The sequence below is a fragment of the Gymnodraco acuticeps genome, unplaced genomic scaffold, assembly GCF_902827175.1.
Source record: "Gymnodraco acuticeps unplaced genomic scaffold, fGymAcu1.1, whole genome shotgun sequence".
Lineage (NCBI taxonomy): Eukaryota > Metazoa > Chordata > Actinopteri > Perciformes > Bathydraconidae > Gymnodraco > Gymnodraco acuticeps.
Window position 1 is genome coordinate 1922668 of NW_022990125.1, and position 12060 is coordinate 1934727.

A 12060-nucleotide genomic window follows, 5' to 3' on the forward strand; every position below is an offset into this window, starting at 1 on the left:
AGGTTGTCTTCCGCCCGGTGTCGGCTGGACCCTCAACGGAACAGGACATGGTGTTGGCAGAACCTCAGCAGAACCCCCAATGGAACAAAGCATGGAGTTGGGACATGAGTTGGGACTTGAGTAGGGACTAGAGAAGGGACATGGGAAGAGACTTGAGAAGGGACTTGAGAGAGAACTCGAGAGGGGACTCGAGAGGGGACTTGAAAAGAGACTTGAAAAGGGACTTGAGAGGGGACTTGAGAAGGGACTAGAGAAGGGACTAGAGAAAGGACTAGAGAAGGGACTTGAGAAGGAATTAGAGTAGGGACTTGAGAAGGGACTTGAGTAGGGACTAGAGAGGGCCGGACCGCCAACAGGAGATGGGGAGCTGGAGTCGGTTTGGAACGCCGACAGGACACGGGGGGCTGGCATCGGCCGGGGAGCCAGTACTGGAGCCGAAACTGGAGCCAGAAACATGGCAGCAGGGGCCGGAACTGGAGCCGGAAACATGGCTGCTGGGGCCGGAACTGGGGCTGGAACCATGGCTGCTGGGGCCAGAACCGGGGCTGGAACCATGGCTGTTGGGGCGAGAACTGGGGCTGGAACCATGGCTGATGGGGATGGAACCATGGCTGCTGGGGCACGGGCTGGAATCCTGGCCTTGCTTCTCCTAGAGGCCTTTTGGAGGCTCCGTGGACCTCCTAAGGCCGGATCCCAGGAAGGGGTTTGAGGCTTGAGACCGACACTCAGGGCTGCTTGTAAAAATCCTTAGCCACTCGGGCAACAATCTCCAGAGCCAGGGCCTGTTGGCCACCTCCATGCGTGCCTCCTTCAGGGCAGCCTCTTTGGCCCCACTGGATGAGGCTCTCATACACTTGTAAAAAATATACTCAATTGTGTACGTCAGCGGGTCCAACTCTTGAGGGGAAAAAACACCTGAGTCCATTCTGGTCTGTTCGTACTGTCAGGGTTTGGAAAATAGGACCCAAGTGCAGTTAAAAAATACAAAAAGGTTTGGTTAACAAAAAGCGAGCTTAAAAACCAAAGACAGGTTTGTTTTAAAAGCAGTTGTTAAATAATAGTGAAGTCACGTTGTAATAACAATAACTCATCTCTCTCGCGTTTTCTTTTTGTGATGTGCCAAAAGCCACTGTGTCAAGTGTCCTACTTGGGTTGCCGTCCGGAGTTGTCCAATATGGCGGACCATCTCGCACATGCGCACTGCAGATCGGGTAGTGACAAGGACGTCCCATTGCTCTTAAAACTAATTTCCCTGCTTCTTGTGGTTTCCTTAGAGGTTTCTCAATACTCAAATTTCCCCTCCTCGACTCCTCGGTCCTCCGGTAGTGACCCGGAAATGAATTTCAGCGCGCCATTTTGAAGGACATCTCATTTCTCTAAATGCACTTCGAGGATCGAGCGTCGAGGAGGCTCTCTGGAGGAGCTATAACCAAGCCAATGACAGCTCTGCATGCATCCCCTGGATATTATTTTAGAAACTGCTTTCATCACGTCCACTTCGAGCGATAGAACTATTAACAAAGCACTTATATACTAATAAAGGGCTGGCTTATCTAAAGCCAGTTGAGTAGCACTTGAAATGTTTTAGCTCTATGAAGCCTGATGTACTTATATGATTCTGTTTTCTTTAAGTTTGTATTTTGTTGGTCGAACGCACTTATTGTAAGTCGCTTTGGATAAAAGCGTCAGCTAAATGCAATGTAATGTAATGTAATGTAACGTCGCGATGTTTCCAGAGAGAACAGCTGTGAAGTCCGTGCAGAAAGCAGAGCAGTGTGTATAATATATATCACTCAGTATTTCAGGCCTACATTACTCTCTGTATTTGCTGTAGTTTAGTAGATATCTACAAACAAAGAGTCAATATTTTTCTAAGACCATTTAGTGCTTCACATAATCAAATCAAATAAAATCAAGTTTTATTTATCTAGCACATTTATAAACGATTTTTGGTCGAGCCAAAGTGCTGTACATATAATAAAATTTGCCTACAGTAGAGACACTTTACAGCAAATACAACAGCACAGATTGTTCAGAATATCAGTATGAGAAAAACGACACCCTCTATCCTTAGACCCTCACATCGTACAAGGAAAAACTTCCGTAGAAAACCCACAGTTTAAGGGGAAAAAATGGGAGAAACCTCAGGGAGAGCAACAGAGGAGGGATCCCTCTCCCAGGACGGACAGACGTGCAATAGATGCCGTGTGTAAATCGAAGAGATAATACATTTTACAGCATATAGACCGAATGTTAGGAAATGTTAATAAAATATACAACGGCTGTAGCCTGATTATGCTTTAGGAGCTGTAGGTGTGTGTGGTACAGTGTGTGTGTGTGGTACAGTGTGTAGGTGCGTGTTGTACAGTGTGTAGGTGTGTGTGTTGTACAGTGCGTAGATGCGGCGGACAGATGGGTCTCAGTTGGTTTGGTGTCCTCTGCTTACTTTTAATACTTGCAAATATCAATTTTTGCCCCGTAATTTCAATTCCCCATTTCAGCGACAGAGAGAGGGGGGGGATATATCCAGTCTCTGATTGTGTTACGTTATTATGAGAGTGCTCTCTGATACTTGTTTGATTCTGAAATTGTATATATTTATAAATATATGTGTGTGTGTGTGTGTGTCCGCATCTGTAGCCTGTTATTACATTACATTGCATTTAACTGACGCTTTTATCCAAAGCGACTTACAATAAGTGCGTTCGACCAAGAATACAAACTTGAAGAAAACAGAATCATATAAGTACATCAGGTTTCATAGAGCTAAAACTCCTTCGGGGACGGGTGGCGCAGTGGTCTGTGCATCCGATCATCAGATCAAGGGGGAGTGCTGGGGAACTCCAGTTCGAAACCAGCTCCTGCCGCCACTGCGTCAGGCCGTTGTGTCCTTGGGCAAGACACTTCACCCGGATTTGCTCCTGTGGGTAATGTCCACAGTACATGTATAATACCAATGTGTACTTGTAAAAGCGCCTCGATGACCTCGAGGCGTGAAGATGGACGGTGTGGCGCAGTGCGCTGTGCAATGATCATCAGATCAAGGGGTGAAACCCGCCGCTGCTGCGTCTGTAAAGCCGGTGTGTTCTTGGGCAAGACACTTCACCTGAACTGGTTTGGTGTCCTATGCTTACTATTAATACTTGGAAATAAACCTTTTGGCCCGTAATTTAATTTCCTCATTGTAGCGACCAGAGAGGGGGGATATATCCAGTCTCTGATAGTGTTACGTTATTATGAGAGTGCCCTCATACTTCTTTGATTCTGAAAATTAATTGTATATATTTATATACATATATATATACCTATATGTGTGTGTGTGTGTGTGTGTGTGTGTGTGTGTGTGTGTATATATGTCCACATCTGTAGCCTGTTATTGTCTCATTATTTGGCTGATGCAGAGCGGAGTGCATTGTCTCATTATACCGCACTGTCAATTAATCAAAGTAAATATATAAGTCATCATGAACACATCTGTCCATCAGACAGAGGGCTGCTGTGCCTCCTGTCATCATTAATGGACGTCTCTTTAAAATGACTGCTCAGAGGATAGGATTTCTCATTTCTCTAACCGCCTGCTGCTTCCCCTCCTCTCTCATCGGTTCCCCTCCTCGGCTCCTCCGCTCACATCTCCTGTGGGCGGGACTAAGACACAAGGATAGGAGTCGAGGAAGGGAGTCGAGGAGGGGAAATAATTAAATGAGAAAGGGCCAAGGAGGAAAACTTTCAAAATAAAAGGTGGAAAATGAAAACAACATAAATCCAAAACCATGACACCCTTCTGCCAATTAAGTACCTTTACTCTAATCATTGATAATGAAGAAGAGTGAATATTGGAGTTAGATTGAACAGATGGCCAGAAACATTGCTCCATATTGGTTATACTGTGAACATTTGCATTTCCACTAGATACTGGCCCTTTCTAAAAACAGACATATTCCACATTGTTTTTTCTACATTTTCTTTAAATCCTTTTTATTATATTTATTATTCCCAACTTGTGTCTTTCTTGCATGTGAAAACCTACTCAGCAGTCAACCTGTTTCTGATTATAGATATGTAGAAAGGTTTGCTGTTAACTTCACAATATAAACTGAATAAGGTGCTAATGTTGTGTTAACAGTTTTCTGTGCTTACTTCAAGTGGCAACTTTGTGAAAAAAAGCAGGAGCAGCTTTAATGGCTTTTACCTTTCAGTTTTTTATTTATTGGTGCATTTACCAAATGTGTAATTAATCAAATGACCAAAAACACAGACAACCTGGTACCTTTAGGGCCCCTGAGGGTCCAAGGCCTGTGAAGTCTTTTGAGATGATATACTAGATTTGATGCGTGTCACATATTGACACACATTTAACAGGCAACTTGTTGCTTTGGCAGAGCTCTTCTACAAACCTTTAAATATAAAAAGAGGCTAGTGAAGATTTACACTGGACCTAGATTATAAAGTGAATATCATGGTCTGTCACATCACACCTAAAACCTCTTCAATATAAACAGTAGACCACACAGGGCCTTAAAGAAAAAACTAGAAAGTCTCATTTTGTTGTTGTGGTTTAACAAAGATTGAGGGTAAGTTAGGTTACTCTGGACCCTGAAACAAATTAACACATTAACGGTATTTAAGGGGGGTAATAGAACTAGTTTACCTAATGTAAATTAGAATGATTAAATTGCCTTTTTTGTATCCCAAACTACCTTTGGGATATAATAAAACCTTTTTGTTTTATTTTTCCAATCACTGTATAACTAGCAATCATTGAAGGAGAAAAAGAATAACATCAATATCACAGCTGATTCCAAACTCAATGTCGGTGTAAATGCTTGTTTTCTCCGTCTTAAGGAAGCCAATAATACCAGAATGAGACGCTGTGCATCAAACCGTGGTGAATGGATACTCAACAGCGCCATCTGGACGGTGAAGGGTGAATCAGAGGGTGAATCAGTGACTGAGTCACCAGGTAAGAGAGCAGGAAATGAATAATGAAGCCTAACACTCAGAGAATATTTTATCAAATCCAAATCTTTCAAAGTTTTTAAAAATTTTAAATGCTAATTTTTTTTCTTTGCAAAGACTGGAGGTGCCAAGTTTATGTGGCTGAAGTAACTTTCATTTTTTGATGAAACTGGTGAACGATGTGGTTAGTTTCTTTCTAAAATGCAGGTAAAGTTGTAGGGGTAGCGAGTCTTACTTGTTCCGTTGGGACTCGTAAGCTCTATCTGGTGCACGTAAGCACCATCAAACAATAAGGCTTGTAGTCACAGTGTTCTAACAGCAGTGATACAATTATATATTTAATTATATATTTAATCCTGTACACATTGATTTTTTGGTCGATTAGGGGTAGCACAACCTGCTGTAAAAACAAAACAGACATGTAATCACATCCAACAGATACTGAGCAACATCAGCCTTCATTTGGTGTTGTATTGTTTCAGCTGGTTGATTATAAATCCAACAAGATAGGACAAGTCACACAGGATTGAAAGCCCTATGCATAAGAACACATAATAAAAACTGGTAAAAAAAATGCAATATTAATTCAAGAGTATACAATAAAGTCGTCATTTAGCTCTGATTTAATCTTTACTAAAAATACATTTGATTAAGAGCAACAATACCACTTGCATAATAATTCATCAATAATAATGATCAAATAATATACAAGTGTAACTCTGCATTTTCAAGTAGGCCCACATTAAGGTTCTAATACCTCTATACTTCAATTTAAGTATACTTTTGAATGCCGGACTTGAATTGATTATTTGTATGTGCTATTGCTGCTGCTCCTCTTAAAGGTGACCTATCATGCAAAAGGCACTTTTGTACGTCTTTTATACATGAATATGTGTCCCCGGTGTTCCAGGGAACTCACCAAATGTCAGAAAACACAACCCTCTCTATTTTCCTCCATACCCAAATCTCTATTAAAAAAAAGGGGCTGCAACGGATCTGATGATACAGACTGATCCAGATTTGAACACTTTACTGACGTCAGTAAAGTGGCGCTACGGCTATTGGTCAATTATCCACCTATCAGGGGAATGAGAGGTTGGGCCACGGCCGGCCATTGCTGCTCGAAAGCGCTGGAGACGCTGTAGTACATATGCCAGGCCTGTAAGTGGCGCTGTAGTCTGCCACAAAAGCAGCGAAGAAGACTTCCCTTGCATGGTTGCCATGGTTGCCCTTCTGTTTATTCTCCGCTGTGGCTCTTTTTCTCCCTCCAGAGGCAAGCTTTTGCGCCTCCTGCTTTAAAACAAATGAATAATGACTCTATATAATCATATGTAAGGGATAATGTGCAGCGTCGCGGTCATTATCGGGAAAAGAACACCGACAGGCTGATCAGGACCCCGCCGCGAAACGGAGGGATCTAGATCGGCATGAAGGAACATTATGCAATGTGTAATGTGTACATTATCCCGCTTATTACATGGCCACATTCTCGACAAAGTAACGACATGACTCCCAATATTAATTGAAATGCTTTTATGGATTTAGAAAATGATTTTATTGATTTAAAAAATAGTTGTATGTTGTGGTGACCACCTATTAATACACTGTGACATAATTCATACATGGAACTACAGTTGGGGGTATTGTTCCCACAAGGACATGTTATGTGTTTACTATGTTGTGTGCCCTCCTGACTTCACTCTCTTCTTCCCGGACTGCAACCGGACAACATGACCATAGCTGCTCTCAAATTTTGGAATCGTCCGTGGCTGCCACCGGCACGTGGACTGAGGCTCGGTGCGCGCCCCGCAAAAGAACTGGGGACGTTGCTCGCCATTCCCGCATCAGCCTTCCATCCAACAGGGGGACGATGCACGACCTGCTGGGTCGACCAGCAAACTGATTGCTACCTCGTGGGCTTGTTTCTTCGGGGCGTGCGGCTGCAGCCAGAGAGAGAGAGAGAGAGAGAGAGAGAGAGAGAGAGAGAGAGAGAGAGAGAGAGAGAGAGAGAGAGAGCTAGGGAGAGCACACTTTTATCTATTTAATATAGATAAAGTAAGAAATCATTCCAAAGCCCACGCTCCCCTCTCCTGCAGGGGGGCGTGGTCAGCTGCAGCTCACAGAATCAGCCCCCTGCAAAAACAGCGCTGGAAAGAGCAAATAGAGCAAAATGAGGCATGGCTAAAATGCAAGATATTTTTGCTATATTTATATACTTTATATAGGTATGGCCCTACAATATATTGTTCAAATATAGCATGATAGGTCCACTTTAAGTGAAGGATCCAAATACTGTTCCACAAGTAAAAAAATACTTAATTCTGTTGGGTAGTTTTTTGTTGCTGTTGTTTTTTAAATATATTTTGGGCCAGACAGTGCCTTTATTGAAAGACTGCATATGGGCAGAACCAAAAAGAAACTGTCAAATATTTTAAAATCAAGCAATCACCTTTTTATTGCTCATTCACTACAATACATGTTAGCTATATTGCGACCCTCAGCAGACAACTCATAAGGCTGCTTTATAATGAATATATCCAGATTAGCAAAAGTCCAACTACTGAACAGGTTTGTGTGATGGAGAGAAAGTGATTTTTTCACAGTTATTGCAATCAATTCACAAATGTCAGGAAATGATAGTTTATCCTTAGCAAAAAGTAGAATTTTAAAATGATTTGCTTTAATCAACAGGTAACAAGATCTGGTATCTCAATCACTCATGAATTATGCACTTTAAGGAGCGAATCTAAACAGTCTTTAAAATTCAGCACATTATTACACAATCTGGCTGAGTTCAGCAGGTTTCCAGTACACTCTTACTCAGCACTATTTCTAACCTATTCTGATACAGAAAGCCGGGAAATTGATGTTCGGTGGTTTCTTCTGTTGGTCGACAGATGTGTTCCTCATTAAGAGGTATAGTACCTCAATATGCCAACCTACTGCAAAGTGTTTTCCTTGGATGGCTGCACTGCCAGTCATGAGGAAGCAGTTGAGGATGTTTAGTTTTTCTTTTTCTCTGCAGAGTCCTATAGTTTCGCTTCTGCAGCAACACAGAGCCTTCACAGTAATGCTTTAAGTTCTGTTTTCACTTGAAGTTGAGGACAAATAAAGCGAATTATGGGAGTTTCTTAATGTGAAAGAAAGTGCAAAGTTCACACTGTACATAGTACACAAAAAAGTAAATCTCTTTCACTGTCGTAGGCTGTATCAGTGTTGCACTTTCATATTGCATCAGTGCTAGGGATGAACTGTATTGAAGCTTCATCAGATCTCACACACTCGCTTTCGATCTCAACGTTTTCCTGTTTAGGACTGACTTTCTATCATTTCTGTGCAAATGTTTGTGTGTAAATGGCTCGTGGAAATAATAATTATAGTTTCATTTCTCTTCTTTCTTCCTTTTTCCCTTGCATCTACTACCACAGCTATGTCATCTTACTTTGTCCACTTATATAAAAAACAAAAACAAACTGCAATTCCTGAAGAAATTGCCATGGGAATGCTTTATACGGTGGCCCTGAAGTGCAAGTCAAAACAACATTTCACAAAATACTACAACATTTCACAAAATACTACAGCATTTCACAAAACACTTCAACATTTCAACTTTTACGGAAAGGGTATTCCTTTAGGGAGAACACTTCTTATTTGTGATTGGACAGAGCCAGCAAGAGAAGCACTGCTGTGATTGGTTATTTTTGCTGCCAGTAAAGAAATGACACTTCGTGATTGGTCACATAATGTAGGCTACTTCCCAAACCTCCCTCCTTGCCATTTTCGTGGGAGACTCCCGATTTCATTGCCCTCTCCCGGGCTGCGTTTCACTTCTCTTATTTTTCATTTCCTCGCTCCTCGGTATCACCGGAAGTTGATTTGTCTGCGCCATCTTGAGTACCGTCCCAGTGGCCTTATTTTTGTCGGAGGACCGAGGATCGAGGAGTGATAACCGAGGAACCACCAGACCAGGGGTAGCCAACACGGTGCCCGCGGGCACTTAGTCGCCCGCAGGGGCAACGTGAGTCGCCCGCAGGGCATGTTCCCCTGGTGGGTTCAAGAGGCGTTTCCCCTTTGGGTTTCGTCTGGGGGGGGCTTTGATAGTGTTGAGCTACGGCGGTTGGAGCTTCACTTTCCCTTTTCCCTTAACTTGCTCGGGAGCACTTCCGTGGTTGCCGATTACCTGGTCGCCTCTCTCGGTCCAGCGGGCTTCAAGTGCATAAGTACCCACCGCTACGCCTCATGAAGACTAGGGGGGGAGTTATGTAGTAAGTTTGTGATTAGGAAGTCAGCTAGCGGGGCTGCTCATTCCTACTGTGTGCACAGGTGGGCTAAGAAATTGCATTTCCTCTGTGTAAATAACTATTATTGGGTAATATGGAGGATATTGTGGGGGCGTTTGTGGCTGCACCTTCTGAAGGTTTCTTGGATCAGTGCACCAAGGATCAATTGGTGAACATAGCTCAGTATTATGGGGTTGAAGTTGGCGATAAAAGACTGAAAGAGTCGGTGAAAGCGAATTTGAGGGCTTGTTTGTTGAAAAGCAAAGTGTTTGATACTCCTGTCCCCGGGCGCACAAAATAAATGGCAGGTCAAAGTGCGGTTTTGAGTTTCGAGCAACAGAAGGAGTTACTCAGATTACGCTTAGAGTTGGAGACGGAAAAGGAGTTGGCCATGGAGAAGATGCGACAGGGCATTGAGCTGGAAAGAGCGGTGTCCTTGGAGAAATTGAGGCAGGAAACTGAGCAGGCTAAGTTGGAGTTTCAGAGGGAGAAACTGGAATTAATTAGAGAGGGCAAAGTAGCGGCTGATGTCCTGTTTCCTGATTATTCAGCTAGTCAAAGCGGGGCCCCAGGGAAGACAGTGGATGACTTAAATGATTTGAAGTTGGTTCCCAGGTTTAATGAGAAGGATCCGGAAAAAAATTGTTCAATGTTTGAACGTCTCGCAGGTGTAAGGGGGTGGTCTGAGGCCACTTGCGTGTTGTTGTTACAGTGTGTGTTAACCGGGAGGGCTCAGGAGGCTTATTCATCTTTAAGTGGCAGTGACTATTTGCGCTATGATTTAGTTAAATCTGCCGTTCTCAGGACTTACGAGCTGGTGCCTGAAGCTTATCGTCAGCGGTTTAGGAATTGGAAGAGAGGTGATAAATCTCACCTTGAGTTTGCTCGGGATATTTCCACTCATTTCGATCGCTGGTGTGCGGCAACTGACGTTGATACTCACGGGGCGTTGAGGGATCTCGTTATTTTGGAGCAATTCAAAAATGCGGTACCGGAGCACATTGCAGTGTACATCAGTTAGCACGCAGTCAGGACAGCTGCTGAAGCTGCTGCATTAGCAGATTACTATGTTCTGACACACGTTGGTGGAGGTGCTGCCGTACAAGGCAGTCACGATGGAAATTCCTCGGGTGTGGGAGCGTGGTCTGGTCGTCCGGTAAGACCTGCTGGGCAGGACAGTGGGTATGTACGTGGGGCACGTGAGCCTGACAATGTGTGTCATTACTGTCATGAGCAAGGGCACTGGAGAAAAGACTGCTATGCATTTAGGGCTAAAGCTGCGCAGGAAGGGACTAGTGGTAGTCCCAGGCCAGCAATGTTCGTGGCACCTGTCGCTGAGCAGGTGACTGGGTGTTTAGACGGTGAGTTGAAACCACAGGGGTCTAGCCCAGAACTACAGTCTTATTTGCCTTTCATGACTGAGGGGTTTGTTTCTCTGGTGGGGAACGATGAGAAGATGCGGGTAAAAATATTACGAGACACTGGATTATTTGATTCGTTCATTTTGGCATCTGCCTTACCATTTTCAGAGGACACATACATGGGGTTTTTCATTCCGACACTTGGAATCGGATTAAATGTTCTTCAGGTGCCTATCCATAAAATGAGGCTGTGTTCGGATCTGTTTCAGGGTGAAGTAGCGGTTGGCGTGCGGCCCGCTCTGCCCATAGATTGGTTGCAGGTAGTCGTGTGTGGGCTGATGGGGCACCTAGTATGGCGCCAGTGCCCCTGGTTAGAATAAGTGAGAAATAGATGTAACTTCTGTTAGACAGCTATCATACTGAATACATATTTACTGTGAATGTGTGCAAAAATGGCATATAGCTGTCTAACAGAAGTTAAATCAATTTCTCACTTATTCTGACAATGTACTTAACCCCAAATAAAAGAACCCAATAAAAAGAGTTGTTAAATAATAGTGAAGTCACGTTGTAATAACAATAACTCATCTCTCTCGAGTTTTCCTTTTGAGCTTTGCCAAAAGCCACTGTGTCAATGTTTTCCTACTTGGGTTGCCATCCGGAGTTGTCCAATATGGCGGACCATCTCGCACATGCGCACTGCAGATCGGGCAGAGCTGCAGATCGGGTAGTGACAACGGTCAGAGTAAAAAGGGCATACGGGAGAGCACATTTCGTGCCATGAAACGTCAGCTTTTGGTAAAAACTATCCGATGGAGTCAGCGCTCCAGAGGTTCCACCATCCGAATGTCCGAAGTGAACAGAGATATTGCTGGGAGGCAATCCGTCAGTTTTGCCGACATGCGGGCTGACAATTAATCCCAGGAAAAAAGCGAACACACGGGCAGCTTTAGGCAACATTGTGCCTTAACACACCCAATTCAGGATCCGCAGCTCAGGTCGATCAGTAGCTCAGGTCAACCAGCCCCCGACAGCACGGCAGGACAGACAGCAATCCAGAGTCCGAAAGAGCGACAGCTCAGGCAGAGAGCAAACAATCCAGTCACAGCGAGGCACCGGCACAAAACAGCCCAAACACTTAAGCTTTTAAAACGTTTTTAAAAGCTCAGCAGACCAATTTAAAAACGGGTCTAAAAAGCTAATTAAAAATTATAAAATGTCAGTATGCACAAGAAGAACGAGAATGAGACAAACACTAACAGAGACAGAAACAAATCAACGTGCTGCCATCTTGGAACACACACCTGGGTGCAATCAGCCAAGAGGAAGGCCAAGAAGAAAAGAAGATTATATTGCTTTAAGAATCCATTCTTAAATGGTATTGCTGGTATGTTAAGATATGTTTGTGACCTTGTATAAACCCTATGCCTCGTCCTGCGCCCCGAGACCCTCAGAGGCATCAC